At 36.0% G+C, this 16,269-nt stretch overlaps 1 protein-coding gene across 1 annotated transcript in view; it reads left to right on the forward strand.

Moving 5' to 3' along the window:
- The window catches only part of LOC126101507 (diacylglycerol lipase-alpha), a 477,330-nt gene that overhangs the window by 320,580 nt on the left and 140,481 nt on the right, over positions 1–16,269 (forward strand). The gene's annotated exons all lie outside the window — the stretch shown is intronic.

Consider the following 16,269-nt stretch of genomic DNA (forward strand, 5'->3'; position numbering starts at 1 on the left):
GCAGCAGGGCCGGGTTCACTTCCTGGCTGGGTTGGATATTTTCTCTGCTCGTGGACTGGGAGTCATGTTGTATTCATCATCATCGACGTACATGTCACCCAGTGTGGCATCATATGAAATAAGACTTGTAACCCAGCAACCGAACTTCCTGGATGGGGCCTCCTGGCCATCTGTGCCACACGATCATTTCATTTTTTTCTTTTTTTTATCAATTCTAGCAAATATTCCAATTTTTAGTGTGCAACAATCAGTTTCATTTTACAGCATCACAAAATTTTGATGATTAAGCAGCACAGTTTTCATTAAAACATGGGAGTCAATTTAATGTGATTGTGTTACTTCCCTAATATAATAATAAAAATAAAATATTTTTGCATTTAATAATAACTGTCACTTGATAAACATCTGTATAACAATTTAACACTACATACTCGTATATAACTGTGCAAAAAAATTAATAAGATTTTTTTTAGTAGATAAATACAAAGTATGTGTGAAAAGTAATGAAACTGAAAACACTGTAAGCAATCTGGCAATGCTGTCTTACTCTATTTGTGTGGACAGATGTGTTCATCCCCCAGGAGCTCAGTGCAAGTTTCAGTTCCATAAAGTCATCGCGTGGTATTTCTGACCACCATGAATGGAGTTGTGTTTTTGTCGTGTGTTACGAAAATGGGATAACAGAATTTAGAACAATGTTATGCCTTGAAGCTTTGTGATATCCTGAACAATCCATAAGTGTGACTTCTGAAAAGTAAAAAAACAGACCTATGGGAAAATTCCCTTTTAAGAGCATAAGGTTTCCCTGGCAAAAATTAGTTTGGGAAAATGGAGAACACATTGAAGCCTCACTCAGGGAAACATTCAAATTCAAAAACTGACAAAAATGTTGAATGTGTACTTGCTCATGTGAGATCTTGTTCCTCCATGACAAAATGCCACCCAAGTGTTTTACAAAGACGTCCTTGAAAGACTCAGAAAAAGGGAGAACTGAATGAGACCAGCCATTGCAGACAAATGGATGCTGCATCCTGTCAATGATCCAATTCACACAGCCACTTGAGTCTCATAATTTCTGGTCTTAAAAGGCATTCCTGTAGTTCCACATCCCCCTATTCCTATTCTCATGATCTGAGTCCTTGTGACTTTTTCTTTTCCTGAAATTGAAAAAGTCCTAAAAGGACATCATTTTGGGACTCTGGAGAAACGCCCTACCACTTGAAGTTTGAGAACAGTGAGTCTGCCAGTGTAAAACTATCAAAGAGAAGTACTTTGGAGGCAACAATAAAAACTTTAGTAGATAAAAAATTGATCTCATTACTTTTTTAATACACCTCATATTAATTACACTTTTTACCATCATAACATTTCAGTTTGTGAGTGATATTTCTGCTATGTTCCAGAAAGTAGATGACCTATCTAATCTGTGGATAAAAGTTCAAAACATATTATTTCTCCACCCACAAAGCAAATATTTCATATTTATGTTAATATGTAAATCATCAAGTACACATGTAATCATAGTTCTGATGCTCCTAGTTTGACCTTATAAATAGAAACCTACATCTAGTTATAAATCCACAAAATTGTTTCCTCAGTCTTAGTTGACATGATGGAGCTTGGTGCAAACTGTTCTTGAGTCAGGTGAAATGATGACAATGAGATGGCAATGTCATTTATTCTCTACACGTTATCAGTCTGGATAATTTTGTGTGTTAGATGACTGTGTGACTATCATATGATTAGCATTCACTTTTCAATACTTCTTTCGATTACTTCTGAAGTAGGTTGGAATGCTAGGTATTCTTTACCATGTTCACTGCATTCAGTTTTATATTGTGACATGATCATGCATGCAAAACTGATTTTACTCAAAGTGACTCCACACACAACAGCAATAAAGGCTGCAAAAGGTTGCCAAGAGGGCACTTTTTTTCCTTAATGGGATGCATAATAAACCAGTCCTCAAAACTGTTTTCTGATAAACCATACTCACAAAGTTAAAATTTATTTTGATTACACTTTTCCCATGATACACTAATGGAAACTGAAAAATGAACATCCATGAAGGCAAGACATAAGAACATCATACTTCCACCGTCCATTGTCATAGGGTAGTACAGGCAGTGGTTTTTCCAAAGCAGCATGCTGTCAACGAAGTAGCCTAGTACGAAGGGGACCTTTACACAAGAGCCATTCTTGATTTTCTTAATCCTTACACAATTTAGAGACCATTGCTCAGGCATCAATTTTTTAAGACAGTGCATCACAATTCTAAAAAAAAAAAAAAAAAAAAAAGCATCTCACAACATTAGAACATTGCCTTTTATGATCTGATGGTATCCAGAACATATTGTCTGTATTATCAAAGTTGCTTGTAGCTATGCGCGTAGTATATAAGGCCTGTGATCACAAGGGCCATAGATTGAATCTCACTAGTAACAATTTTTCTACTTTTATTTAAATTCTATATTTATTATCAACCAGCAATATTAATTAACAAATATGGAATACCACCTTTTTTTAATTTTTTATTACTAATGTCATTAAAATGTCAGTATTCACAATACATAAAAATTTGTTACAAAAATGCAGTGGAACAGGCATGGACAGGGATCACCCTAGCAAAGATATGGGCTGAAAATGTGGAAATTTATTGAGAAGTGACTTTGACAAAGGGCAAGTTATTATTATGCTGAGACTGTGAACAAGTATCTCAAAAACGGTGAAGCTGGTCAAATATTCGTGTGTTATTGTCATGAGCATCTACGGAAAGAGGTAGAACGACAGTGAAACTACCACTAGGCACTAAATGGTTGGACGTCTGTGACTCTTCATTGAATGTGGGTTTTGTCAGCTTGTCTGCTCTGTAAAGTATGATAGGTGGTGATCTGTGGCATCTCTGCTGAAAGAGCACAATGCTTGTGCCCACACAAGTGTTTCAGAGCACACCGTTCATTGTACATTGTTGATGACGGAGTTCAACAGCAGACCACCCTTACATGTTTATGTGTTGACCCAACGACATCATCAGTTACGATAGTAGTGGGTACAGAAACATCAGAATTCAACCATCAATTAACAGAAATGTGTCAGCTCTTCAGGCAAATCACAGCTTTGCTACACTAGATCAATGGTCGTCTCCACAAATGACATCATAGAAGTGAATGGCGGATCGAATTGTGCAGCGCACCACGGATGCAGGATGTTGGGAGCAGTATTATGCTGTGGGGATGTTCTCCTGTGTTTGCATGGGACCTGTGGCAGTAATGGATGGAATGCTGGTAGCTGTGACCCACCTGGATCGCTTCATGCTTGTCATCTTCCCCAACAGTGATGTCATCTTTCAGCAGTATAATCGTCCATGTCTCAGAGCCAGAACAGTCATACAGTGGTTTGAGGAGCATTACAGTGAACTCATGTTGATGTCTCAGTGACCAAATTTGCTTGATGTAAATTCTACGGAACCCATTTGCAAATCAGCAGATCATTATTTACGTGAATTACATGACCTGTGTGTAGAAATATAATGCCACATACCTCCACAACCCTACCACAAACTGGTAGATCCCTGGTATGCAAAATTAGTGATGTATTTCATTCCAAAGATGGACAAGCTAGTTATTAAGCAGATGACCATAATGTTTTCACTAATCTGTGTATATATTTTCTTGCATTTCACATGTCTGTCTCAAATTTTAATTTATTTGTGTTTGATTAGTAATTAAAAATTTAAAAATGTTATTTTTATTAAAAATTGTGATTCACCATTTCTAAATAACTGTTTTATTTGATAATAAATACATAATTTAAATAAAAGTAAAAGTAGAATGTGTGTTTTTAAACTCTGCCTAATGCAAAACACAATGTATTTCTTTTTCTATTTACCCAGGCATGTTTTGACACCTATGTTTCATTTTCTGTGGGCCTCAATTTATTTATGAAATTACTCTACTTCTGAAAATTGCTTGATTTATAGCTTTTTATCATTTTGGTAGCATATCATCTTTTTCATCCAGATATGCACAACTGGGCAAAAAACATGTCATTCTGTCAAAATGACAAAAAAGTCATAAAAACAAGCCATTTTCACAAGTAGCATAAATTCACAAATAATCTGAGACCCACAGAAGATGACACAAATGTGTTGAAACATCTTCAACTTTTGTAGTCCTGTCTTACTCAGTTGCGTGTAACATTATGGTATACTGATAAACTTTACTTATGGACTGTATGAAAGCAACTGAAAAAAAAACAATTGTAGTGCCATACGCATTTCGTCTTTATTTTCTGTAAGGCATCATCAGTGGCCTGGAATATGTACATATGTTTGCTATTTAATTTACATTTTTGTCACTGTTCCTATAGGTTATAAACAGTTCTGGTGGTTGGTATTTCCTATTAAGTAGTAATGTTTTGAACTGTACTTAGAGGTTGCGTGGACAATTTCTTACATATTATGCTCCTGTTGCATTTTTGGTGTTGTTCTTCTTCTTATGAATGCCAATTTGCAGTTTTTTCCCCACATTCCACAGCACTATGAACTGAACACTTGTTTCAATGCAATGTTTTGGTTTCTGTTGCCAACTGTCAAATGTTTTTGCCAAAGACCGAATGTTATTGCCAAACTTTCGAGTGTAATTATTGAAGTATCTGTGATCTGTTCGTGTATTCATTTGTGTGATATATATATATAATAGAGGGAAACATTCCACGTGGGAAAAATATATTTAAAAAGAAAGATGATGAGACTTACCAAACAAAAGCGCTGGCAGGTCAATAGACACACAAACAAACACAAACATACACACAAAATTCTAGCTTTCGCAACCAACGGTTGCCTCGTCAGGAAAGAGGGAAGGAGAAGGAAAGACAAAAGGATATGGGTTTTAAGGGAGAAGGTAAGGAGTCATTCCAATCCCGGGAGCGGAAAGACTTACCTTAGGGGGAAAAAAGGACAGGTATACACTTGCACACACACACATATCCATCCACACATACACAGACACAAGCAGACATTTGTAAAGGCCTTTACATTACTGTCTGCTTGTGTCTTGTATGTATGGATGGATATGTGTGTGTGTGCGAGTGTATACCTGTCCTTTTTTCCCCCTAAGGTAAGTCTTTCCGCTCCCGGGATTGGAATGACTCCTTACCCTCTCCCTTAAAACCCATATCCTTTTGTCTTTCCTTCTCCTTCCCTCTTTCCTGACGAGGCAACCGTTGGTTGCGAAAGTTAGATTTTGTGTGTATGTTTGTGTTTGTTTGTGTTTGTTTGTGTGTCTATCGACCTGCCAGCGCTTTTGTTTGGTAAGTCTCATCATCTTTCTTTTTAAATATATATATATATATATATATATATATATATAATACAAAAATGTCTGCTTGTGTACGTGTATGTGCGGTTGGATATGGGTGTGTGTGCGCGCGAGTATATACCTGTCCTTCTTTCCCCCTAAGGTAAGTCTTTCCACTTCCGCGATTGGAATGACTCCTTACCCTCTCCCTTAAAACCCACATCCTTTCATCTTTCCCTCTCCTTCCCTCTTTCCTGATGAAGCAACCGTTGGTTGCGAAAGCTTGAATTTTGTGTGAATGTTTGTGTTTGTGTGTCTATCGACCTGCCTGTGCTTTTATTTGGTAGTCACATCATCTTTGTTTCTATATATATAATAGAGGGGAACATTCCACGTGGGAAAAATATATCTAAAAACAAAGATGACAGCCGTTGGTTGCGAAAGCTAGAATTTTGTGTGTATGTTTGTGTTTGTTTGTGTGTCTATTGACCTGCCAGTGCTTTTGTTTGGTAAGTCTCATCATCTTTGTTTTTTTGTGTGTGTGTGTGTGGGGGGGGGGGGGGGGTTGTAGGATTGGTAGCTGGCTGTCTTAGGTGTGATTTGAGGGTTTGCCCAGGCTTAAATGCTATTTTGAAGCCCTGTCTCTTTAGGATGTTTGCAACTCTGTGTGTTAGTTTATGTTTGTAGGTCATGATGTACCATCTGGTTCTTTTCTGTGTGGTGTTGTCATTGTGTGTTTATTGAGTGTGTTTGTAAGTTTTCAGCTTGTGAGTTCTCTTTTATTCTGGAAATGTTGTGTTTGTTTTGTATTTGTGTTTTTATATTTTGATTGAGACTGTGTACCACATGTGTGTCATGCTCGTTGTTCCTAGCTATTTGTATGATTGTACTCAATTCTTGTTCATAGTTTCTCTTGTTGAGTGGGATTCTGTTTAATCTATGTAACATGTGTCTTAGTGCTGCAAATTTCTGGCTGTGGGGGTGGTTGGATGCAGAATGTATTATTGTGTCTGTGGCTGTTGGTTTTCGAAAGATGTTAAATGTAAGTTTGCCATTTTCTTTTTTATTCTAATGTCAAAAAACTTTATTTGATTTTCTTTTTCAAGTGTGAATTTTATGTTCTGATGAGCTTTGTTTATTTCCAAACGGAGTTCATCTATTTCTTCATTTGGCTCATCTACCAGACAAATAATGTCATCCACGTATCTGTACCAATATATGATTTGAAAACTTTAATTAGTGGTTATCTTTTCAAATATCTGATTTTCTAGATGACAAATGAAAATGTTTGCTAGTGTTCCTGATATTGGGAATCCCATGGGCAGTCAATCACTTTGTAGATAATATTCTTTCTCAAACTGAAAGTAGTTTTGTTCAGTTGTCAGTCTGAGCATATCTGTTATTTCTTTTATTGCGTCTGTGGTGAGGTTGCTGTGGGATGAGAGATTTTGTTCTATGATTTCTATTGCTCCTGTATTGTTGTTGAAACATGTCTGTTTAAATAATGTGTTTTGCTTAATGCAGAGTTTAAAGTGCAAATTTAATTTATAAACATAGAGAAAAACATTAACAGGATTTTCCAACCTGAGCAATATGATTCCCTTAAAAGCAGAAAGTTGCTACTAACAAGAACTGAATCAGGGTTGTTGTGATAACAGGACTTATATGCCACATGCTCAGCTACCAGTGGATTTGTAAGTTACGGAAATGTTTTGTTCTTTATGGTGCCTGGAAATATTCTGAGCTTCAGAGGCAACTCTTTTTAGTATTTTTTAGATTTGTATAATACTTCATTATCAAACTGACTCACAAAAGCTGTGAATAAAATTTAAGAAGGCCAATCCATAGACTGACAACGGCCTTGCGGCAGTGGATACACCGGTTCCCGTCAGATCACCTAAGTTAAGTGCTGTTGGGCGTGGCCGGCACTTGGATGGGTGACCATCCAGGCCGCCCTGCGCTGTTGCCATTTTTCGGGGTGCACTCAGCCTCGTGATGTCAATTGAGGAGCTACTCAGACGAATAGTAGCAGCTCCAGTCAAAGAAAACCATCATAACGACCGGGAGAGCGGTGTGCTGACCACACGCCCCTCCTAACTGCATCCTTATCTGAGGATGACACGGCGGTCGGATGGTCCCAGTGGGCTGCTTGTGGCCTGAAGACGGAGTGCAATCCATAGACTCCCTTCAGTCCACTGGAGCTGTAACTGACTTAATGAAAGAGTGGCATGTTGTTTTGCACAACATACTGTGTTAGTAATTATTGAAGACATATTAGGAAGTTCTTAACCATTTTAAATTATACAATTAACTAAATTTCAGTGACATTGTATTATACATATGCAAGAAGATGAATGGTCATTCTGAAAGACTACCTGGAACATTGAACATAAAGTATTATCTGTGTGTCATTGTTGGGGTTGGTAGTCCAAGAAAAGTGGACGTATTTGTCATCATGGTTCTGAAAAGCAACACTACACATATTCATTCCAGGACCAATACATTTCACAAGCAGTGATTGCTAATCTCATTGTGGCTGCCAGGCAAATTATAATCAGTATTGCATCTTACATTCAAACGTGGGTCACAAGAGCATTTTTCTTAAAGAAATGATGCAAGCAAGTGTATCATTGGTCAGATTTCCTGTTATACCTCCTCATCGGATCAGCAAACAACCCACACTGATGCTGTAACAGACTATTCAGCTGTAGTGTCTTTAAGTGATGACAACAGATTCCAGATTAGTGTCATTTCTGTTTGTTTGGTAGCATGTTACTGAACAGGTGAGCAGCACCCACTGGATTGTCAGGCAGCAATATATGAGACCAACCTACAGTGACACATCTCTGTGTCTGTTCAATGAACACTGAACATGACATGATATGTACAGCCCATCAACCAGTCTTGTCTCTTACTATTCCTAAAGCATTAGAGATATGTATTCTTCTAGCACAACATTATATATGAACACCATATCTTACATGGTTTCCAAGACATTCACCTACACTCCTGACCAGCATGGTCATCAAACCTGTCTTTCCTTAATATTTGGGGATATGTTGTACCCATTTTTAGAATATTCTACAATGCTGAAAATATTCTTCATATGTGTAAAATTTAAACATCCATCTTGAGTAACTGCTGTATGGATCAGCAAAATACATACCCAATAAAAAAAAAGATAAAATAAATGTAATAGGAAATGGAAATAGTTGTTGTTGCTGATATCAGTGTGAAGAACATTTTGATGCATCTCACTGTGTGCTAGTCTACATCTCCATTTCTGCATAGCTACTGCAACCTACATCCATTTGATGTTGTTCACTTTAGAAAGTCCTTGATATTCCTCTACAATTTTTCACTTTTCACTTGTATATGTAAGCATGCTGCAACTAGGAATGATATGTGGAGCAGTAACATCATTGTTAATGTAATTCTTAAGATGAAATTAATTGCTACAATGTGTTGGTGCAAGGCCATAGATCAAGACAGTTTTCATTCTCCTGTGAAAACAAAAACCTGCATAACATGAATCATTTTATGTTTAGATTTCTCTAGTTAGAAAACATTGTATTGAATTTCAGTAATTAGCTTGTACATATGTTTCAATTTTAATAACTGGAGTAAGACTTTAAATGTTTAACTATTACAGGTGTCAAGACACAAAGTAATTAATGACACTACCAACCAGTAGGCACTGATTGAAATCAATGGGGAAAATTAAATATTTGTGCTGGACTTGGATTTGAAGCTGTATCTCCTGCTTACTAGGCAAATGCACTGATGCCCATGCCATCCATATACAGTGGTCATCACAACTGCCTCTGCCTCTGGACTATCCTAGCATGCCTCCCATCAGATACAAATGCTCAACATATTCGTGCACTACTGCTGTGGTGCCACTTGCCCATTATCCTAGTTACTTGTGACATTTTGCCAGTTCCCATAAGGGTTCAAGCATGGCGTGTATCTGCACAGCGTTGATCATTGGCTGTCCTCACATTAATTACATACATGGTGTCACTGTCAGCTAATGTCATTAATTCTTGTGTGTCTTCATTCATAGTGGCTGTAGAATCAAAATGTCATCTGTTCTTTTGGACATCTCTGAATGAACAGACACCATATATATAATTAAGGCAAGGATGGCCAAGGATCATTTTAGTGTGGGTGCACACCACATTCAAACTCTTATGGGAATCAGCAAAATGCTGTGAGTAATGAGGATAATGCGCAAGTGGCCCTATGTCAGTAATTTGTGGATAAGCTGAAACTTTGGATCTGACGGGAGGGTGCTAAGCAAGCAGGAGACCTAGGTTTGAAACCCGGTCTAGCATGAATTTTCAGCTTTCTCCAATGATTTAAATAAATGCCCACTATCAGCTAACATCATTAATTCCTTTGTGTCTTGATTCATAGTGGCTGCAGGATAAAAATGGTGACTGTTCTTTCAGACATGTCTGAAAGAACAGAGACAGCCCAATATATCACAGGCCTCTGTGAGAGGAATGGTAACAATGTCTGTTTGGTTTAAGATCCAAGATAGCACAGGAAGTGTAAACAGATAACTTTTACATTTACAGTTGGTTACTTGTAACTATTTATTTATGAATCACAGTAGAATGTGTACATTAACTAACTTTTAATTGAGTGATCAGCAGTTTTCATTTTGTATGAAACAATTATGCTAATATTAGATATAATTTCTTTTCAGGATATTGCCTAAATTTCTTTTCAGATCTTGGCTAAGTGATTATTTAGTAAACCAGCAGCTTTAACTGATGCTACAAAGCTCCTGTAAATTAAATGAGAGTAAAGCAGTATACTACAATTGCCTGCAAACAGTTTTCATTTGCTCAGCTTTTGTGACAGATATTTTCTTGTTTTATACAACTAGGTATGATTATAAATTGTACAGCTGGTACCAGTAGTTGCATTATTTAGCAGTGCATGGATTTCATCTTGCTTAATTGTAGACCATGTAAAGTGATAATTTGAAGCAAACCATATACATATCTCTTATGTGTAAGTGGTAACAGCATAGCCAAACATTTTTTACAAGGAACAAGCTCCTCTGGAATAATTTGCTTCAATTCACCAAACATAACACATGTAATACTTAATTCAACCATTCATAAGTTCCCATTTTTAATATATTTGAACATTTGCTCCCATTACAGTAGTGTTTTTCTAAAATTAATGCAATTTTGAAATTGTGAGTAGATTATTTTCCTTGAAGAAATACATAAGAAAAGTAGTGAACATACGGGTATGGATATACTGTAATTTGACTATAAAAAAGAGTGTTGCATCACTTTTATTACCTTCAGTTATGACTAACAACTAGAAACTGCTAAAGAAAGCAGCTGTGATGTGCATAATACTGCAATCTTTCCCCTTCATATCCAAGAAGAGGAATTACATCTGCTAACTTATAAAAATGTACAGTCACATGCAACCTCAGTTTGTAAAGTTTATTCAGATTTTACATTTCATCTTCTTACTCTCATACTTAACCTTCAACATTCAAACTAAGGAAAGGAAAAAAGTACTCATCTTTACTAATAACAAACACCATAGCAGAAGATGCAGATGTCAGTGAAAATTTCAGGACTAAGTTGTTCGTACTGTTGTAAATCATACATGGTAAGAAGGGAAGGGTGTGGTTATCTGTTTCACCAATGTAATCTGATAATAATTCTGGCAACAAGTGTACCACATTGGAGGTGTGGCAACCATTGACTACTAGAACACTATAATTCATCTTTGATATTATGATCTTTGACTCTGCTCTCTTTGTCTTTGTGTCTGTGTACCATTACGAGTTGTTCAACTGTATTGTGCATCTATGTTTAACTGAAGTTATTTTTTTACAAAAAATTGCTTGTTGGTAGTTTCCACTCCCTTACATTATTATTGTTAAGACTAGAATTATCACAGAGGTATCACATAAGTAAACTGATAACCACTTTTTAAACCACATTACTATCATAAATAGTCAAAGATGATTGAAAGAGCATTATTATGGGGACTTTTATGCATAAGACTGTCTATTGACATTCCAGGAGACTGTATATGAACTGATATGCTTACAAATAATGCTTTCAGCATAATAATAGAACATATTGGCTGGCTCTCAGATAACAGAGTGACTTAAGTCAACCAGAAAGATAGGCAGTTTGTAATAGAAAGACAGTCAGTTTTTAATGGAAGTGTTTAGTAGTGAATAGCTTCATAAACAAATAACTGAAATTAATTTTTTTCCCTAATCATTAGCCTGTATGCTACAACTGGCATTTGTGACAAGTTAAAATTGTGTGTCAGCCAGAGCGCACAACTTAAACTTGTGACAAGTGTTCAAGAAACTGAATACTCTAGTTTAGCATTTGAAATCTGAAAAAGAGAGAGAGAGCTAATTTAAAAAGAACAGCTTCTACTTTGTAACTCTATTCACCACTCTGGGATGCTTCTACATAGTGAGTGGTAGTCTTGGGCACTTATTCATAATGTTTTACAGATCCCATTTTTCAGCAAATTGGGACAAGTCAAATAAGCAACTCTGATAGACTAATTGCATGTACCGTACCAACAACTGACTATCGCTATTTGTTTGTCCTCAAAGACACTAAACTGAATATAATGTAACTGACAGAAAAATCACTTGTTTTAAAAACAGCTGCTCCTTCTTTCTCTATTATAATAAGAAGATGCTGTGTATCTACCACTTATTGCTCAATATTTAAATCACTACAAGATAGTTTTCAAAGAATAAGAGATATCTAGACATGTAAAAAGAAAGTCCTTCTTACAAAGAACATTGTAACAAAGCACGATGTTGATGAAGTTAATGTTCAAATAATTATTGATAAGTAACAGATTTTAATGTAAACCTATTATCCTATAACAAATTGCATAAAAAATAAATACAAACTAATTTAAGGGAAGTATTATGAGATATGATAGATAGTAAGAGATAATAACAGATCTTTATTGGTCCAGGTAATCCTGTAGTACACAAATGGTATATCCTGTTGTAAGGTAAATCAGCACATAACAAAATATAATACATGTTATTTAAAGTTACATTAATTTCACTATTTTTGCTTTAAATATGCGTTAAATAATAATATACAGAACATGTAATGATTGTACAAATAGAAAGATAATATATTGCAAAAGCAGAGGGGGCACATAACTGTACATGTAGATTACTATTTGTTTTACAGTAACATTCACATGACAGATCATTAAGGTACTTAAGAGCTAGTAAAACTTATATAATACATCACCAAGAAACAGACACCAATTCCTATTTAAATACAACAGACAGTGGATAAATCAGATCATTATTTATATATTCAGAATGAAAACAGATAGCATTGAAAATAATTTTTTCTTCCAGTGAATATATTATCAGCACTGCTAGTGCATATATTTCCTTCTCAAATTGTTTAATTCTTCAGCTAATATTATTTTTGTCACTTCCTTAAGCAGATATCTATTCAAAAGCATACCTCTACATGGCCAATGTTCTGGCAATGTTATAGATACTAATGTGCATGTGCACAGAAAGCTGCTGTTTCTCACAGGAGTAGCCCTTCCTTATTTGAAATATTTCTAAGGTAAGCTGTTCTCCCTCAAGGAGCAACAGTATGTGATGGTACAGAAACTTTAATCCTACAACAGAGTGGTTTATATTGCACATTTGTTCTTTTGTCCTCCTTATAAGTGATAGTGAGCCGCTTTTTTTTTCTTGAGTCGCCTGGAGATCAGTATGCATAAGACAGAACTGATAAACATGGGAGAAAGACATTTCCACAGCACATGCATTGCAAAGTTTACTCAAAGTTATAGTCAAAACATATGTGGAAATGGAACATTTTCCATTCTTATTCATTGTAAAATAGACTCAAAGTTATGTTCAAGATAGTTTCCCGTATATTTCCTACTTGTTCCCTCTCCCCATGTTATTCCCAAGACTGAGGTAGGCCTATTTCTTTATTTAATTTCTCTGGATATGACTGTAAATGGATCCCCCTTTGGGCTTTAGTCTTTGTCATCATTATCCATCAACACATCCATTTTATAGATATATGTAAGGAATTTGAGCTTAAAAATATAAACATATATTAGTTTGATCCAAGTTTATAGATGACATACAGAACTGGAAGATAACAATAACTCAGATATACACTGTTAAAGGGAGCAGGCAAATAGTGTACATTCACTATTTCACTCTGTTGGGAAAGTTATGCTGATATGTCATGCAGAATGCAAAGTCATTAAACCTCCTGTCAGTATGAAATGGTCATAAGTAGTTTGAAGAATTTGGACCGAAGTACTGAAGAATTTCTAAAATGAATGATTCATACTATGTCAGATTTTATGTTGTTGTGAGACTTTCCAAGAAATTCATACTGAGTGTCAAACTGGAATCACCAGTGCCTTTTGTGAGTGATTCTCTTACTGGATCTGGGCTTGTCTCTCGGGAGTCTCTTGTAGCTACAATCTGTCAGTATCTATTCAGTATCTTTGTATCTTTCTGTAAAGAAAGGCAAACATCTGTGTTTGTGTCCCAGCCTGGCACCTAGGCTTAATCTATCAGTAATTTTCACACAATAATTTGATTTGTATCTCAATGAAGACTACAATACTACCAGAAAACTGTGTGAACTGTTTACAGGTTACTAAATATTGAGTGAATTAATAACTGCAAAAATCCAGTGTTTTATGCCTGCATTTTGATGCCATGCAGAAAATAAAAGATGTTCATAGTTACATAGGAAATATGAGAAATCTCTTAAGCAGTCATTAGAAACACAGAACTCTAGGAGAATGCATGTGAAAATACAACTGACATAATAAACACTTCAGCACTGCCAACAGACAAATAAAAAGTGACAATGACAACACTGATCCAGCTTTTGGAATGATTGATTTGTTCCCTGGGAAGGACAGCAGTGTAGTTTGGGGAAGGTTAAAAAGTAAGGACAGTCCACACAGACCCCAGGATGAGAGGAAGAAGGTATTGAAGGATGAACTAAGTAGGATAATTTTACTCAAATTCTGGAGTCAAGAGAAATGTAGCAGGACAGGAGAAAAGTGAAATCAACTGTGAAATGCTATTTGTAACATGAAAAGTTAAGAGAGCAATGGAAAAATCAAAATATGAACTGCTGAACTGAGTATAGTAATGTGGAATAGTTATTATGAATTGCTTCCATATACTACATGACTACTGGAGAGCATTGTTGGCTGTCTTCTAATACCACATTAACAGAGAAAATGGTGCTGTATTTTATACTTGAATCTGACTAAATGCATAGAAAAAAAAAGAAAAAAAATAACATTATGTTACTTATCAACTACTACACTACCAGTGCCTTACTAAACTATATCCACCGCATCAGTATTGCTGGTGATGACATAGTTACTATGAAGATGACAGTGATCCAATGTGATGAAATGTTACAAGTACCACAAGAGTATCTGACCACAAATATCCTGTTTAATCACCGGCTTCTGTGGCCGAGCGGTTCTAGGCAGTTCAGTCTGGAACCGCACACCTGCTACGGTCGCAGGTTCGAATCCTGCCTTGGGCATGGATGTGTGTTATGTCCTTAGGTTAGTTAGGTTTAAGTAGTTCTAAGTCTAGGGGACTGATGACATCAGATGTTAAGTCCCATAGTGCTTAGAACCATTTGAACATTTGAATTTGTTTTATCAGTTATTGGTTTCAGTCATTATGATCATCTCCTGATTAATCTGTCTTCATGAAGTTCACAGAGTAAGCAAGTAAAATATACAGTCATAAGTGGCATTGTCATATAGAGCACAATCATGATAAAATGCCACATTCATTATCTGTACTGTCAGTTCATAGTTGGTATACTGTGCTTAGGCTGCTAAATGAAGTTTGCAACAGCATATACAAAGTCAGAAATATGGTCCTAGGCATTTTGCATAAAACTAAATTGAACATATTAAAACACAGTTCAAGAATGAGCTTGAGTCTTCACATGGGCACAAAGATAAATATTAGTTTAAATTATAACAGGTAGCTGCAAATTAGTGTCTGTGAAATACGCAGTACAATGAAGTGAACTGACAACAGCATGTAAAAAGACGAAAAAGTGACAGGCACAGGGCATACCAATAATGGATCTAAGTAACCACAGGTGGCACAGGGCAAAGACATAATGCAATGTACTGAATCAGAAATACAATTAATGAAATTTCTAAATCTTAAACAAAGGTATTATAATGTTATGTCATTTGAAATTACAAAAGCTAGTTGCTGGTGGTTGTCTGTGACGCATACAGTGCATAGTTAAGTGAATTGAAAGCAGCATGTCAAAAAATAATAAAAAGGCTGCAAGCACAGTAGACTTGCCAAATCCCAGACAAGGAAATATGGGCAGCCCAGGGCTGGTGGAGAAACAGAGCTCCACCACTTTGAGAGACCAACAACAGCCTATCATGACAAACAGGCATTGGATGCTAATTTATTCTGTTCATTAAGAAATTCAGAAGGGTGGCATTTCCTGTTCCAAAAAACCTCTATTTCTTTGAAAAAATCCAACAGATGTCTTTTAGGTGCAGTATGTACAACCTGCGTATTTTAGTCTAGTAACAGTATGCCTGCACACAGTCAAGAGCTCTCCAAATACAATTCTGTTTTGTAGATGTGTGTACCTTGAAACCAATGTTAAAATTTATGCCAAACTTCTCACAATCACTGCATTGTTTTCAATAGATGCCCAAATCAAAAATTTGTTATATTTATCAATTATCTCATGTCTAAGTTGCATTTTAGAGTGTTATTTACATGAAAACTGCATGTGGCAGTTGTGGTCTTTAATTGCTTCTCTAACTGCTGAGTAATTTGCCCATACTATGTCATCTGGAAAAATTTCTTCTTACTGTATGCTGTTTTCTGTCATCTCAAGCTTTTGTATTGCTCTTGTTTTCT

This window comes from Schistocerca cancellata, chromosome 9, assembly GCF_023864275.1.
Source record: "Schistocerca cancellata isolate TAMUIC-IGC-003103 chromosome 9, iqSchCanc2.1, whole genome shotgun sequence".
Lineage (NCBI taxonomy): Eukaryota > Metazoa > Arthropoda > Insecta > Orthoptera > Acrididae > Schistocerca > Schistocerca cancellata.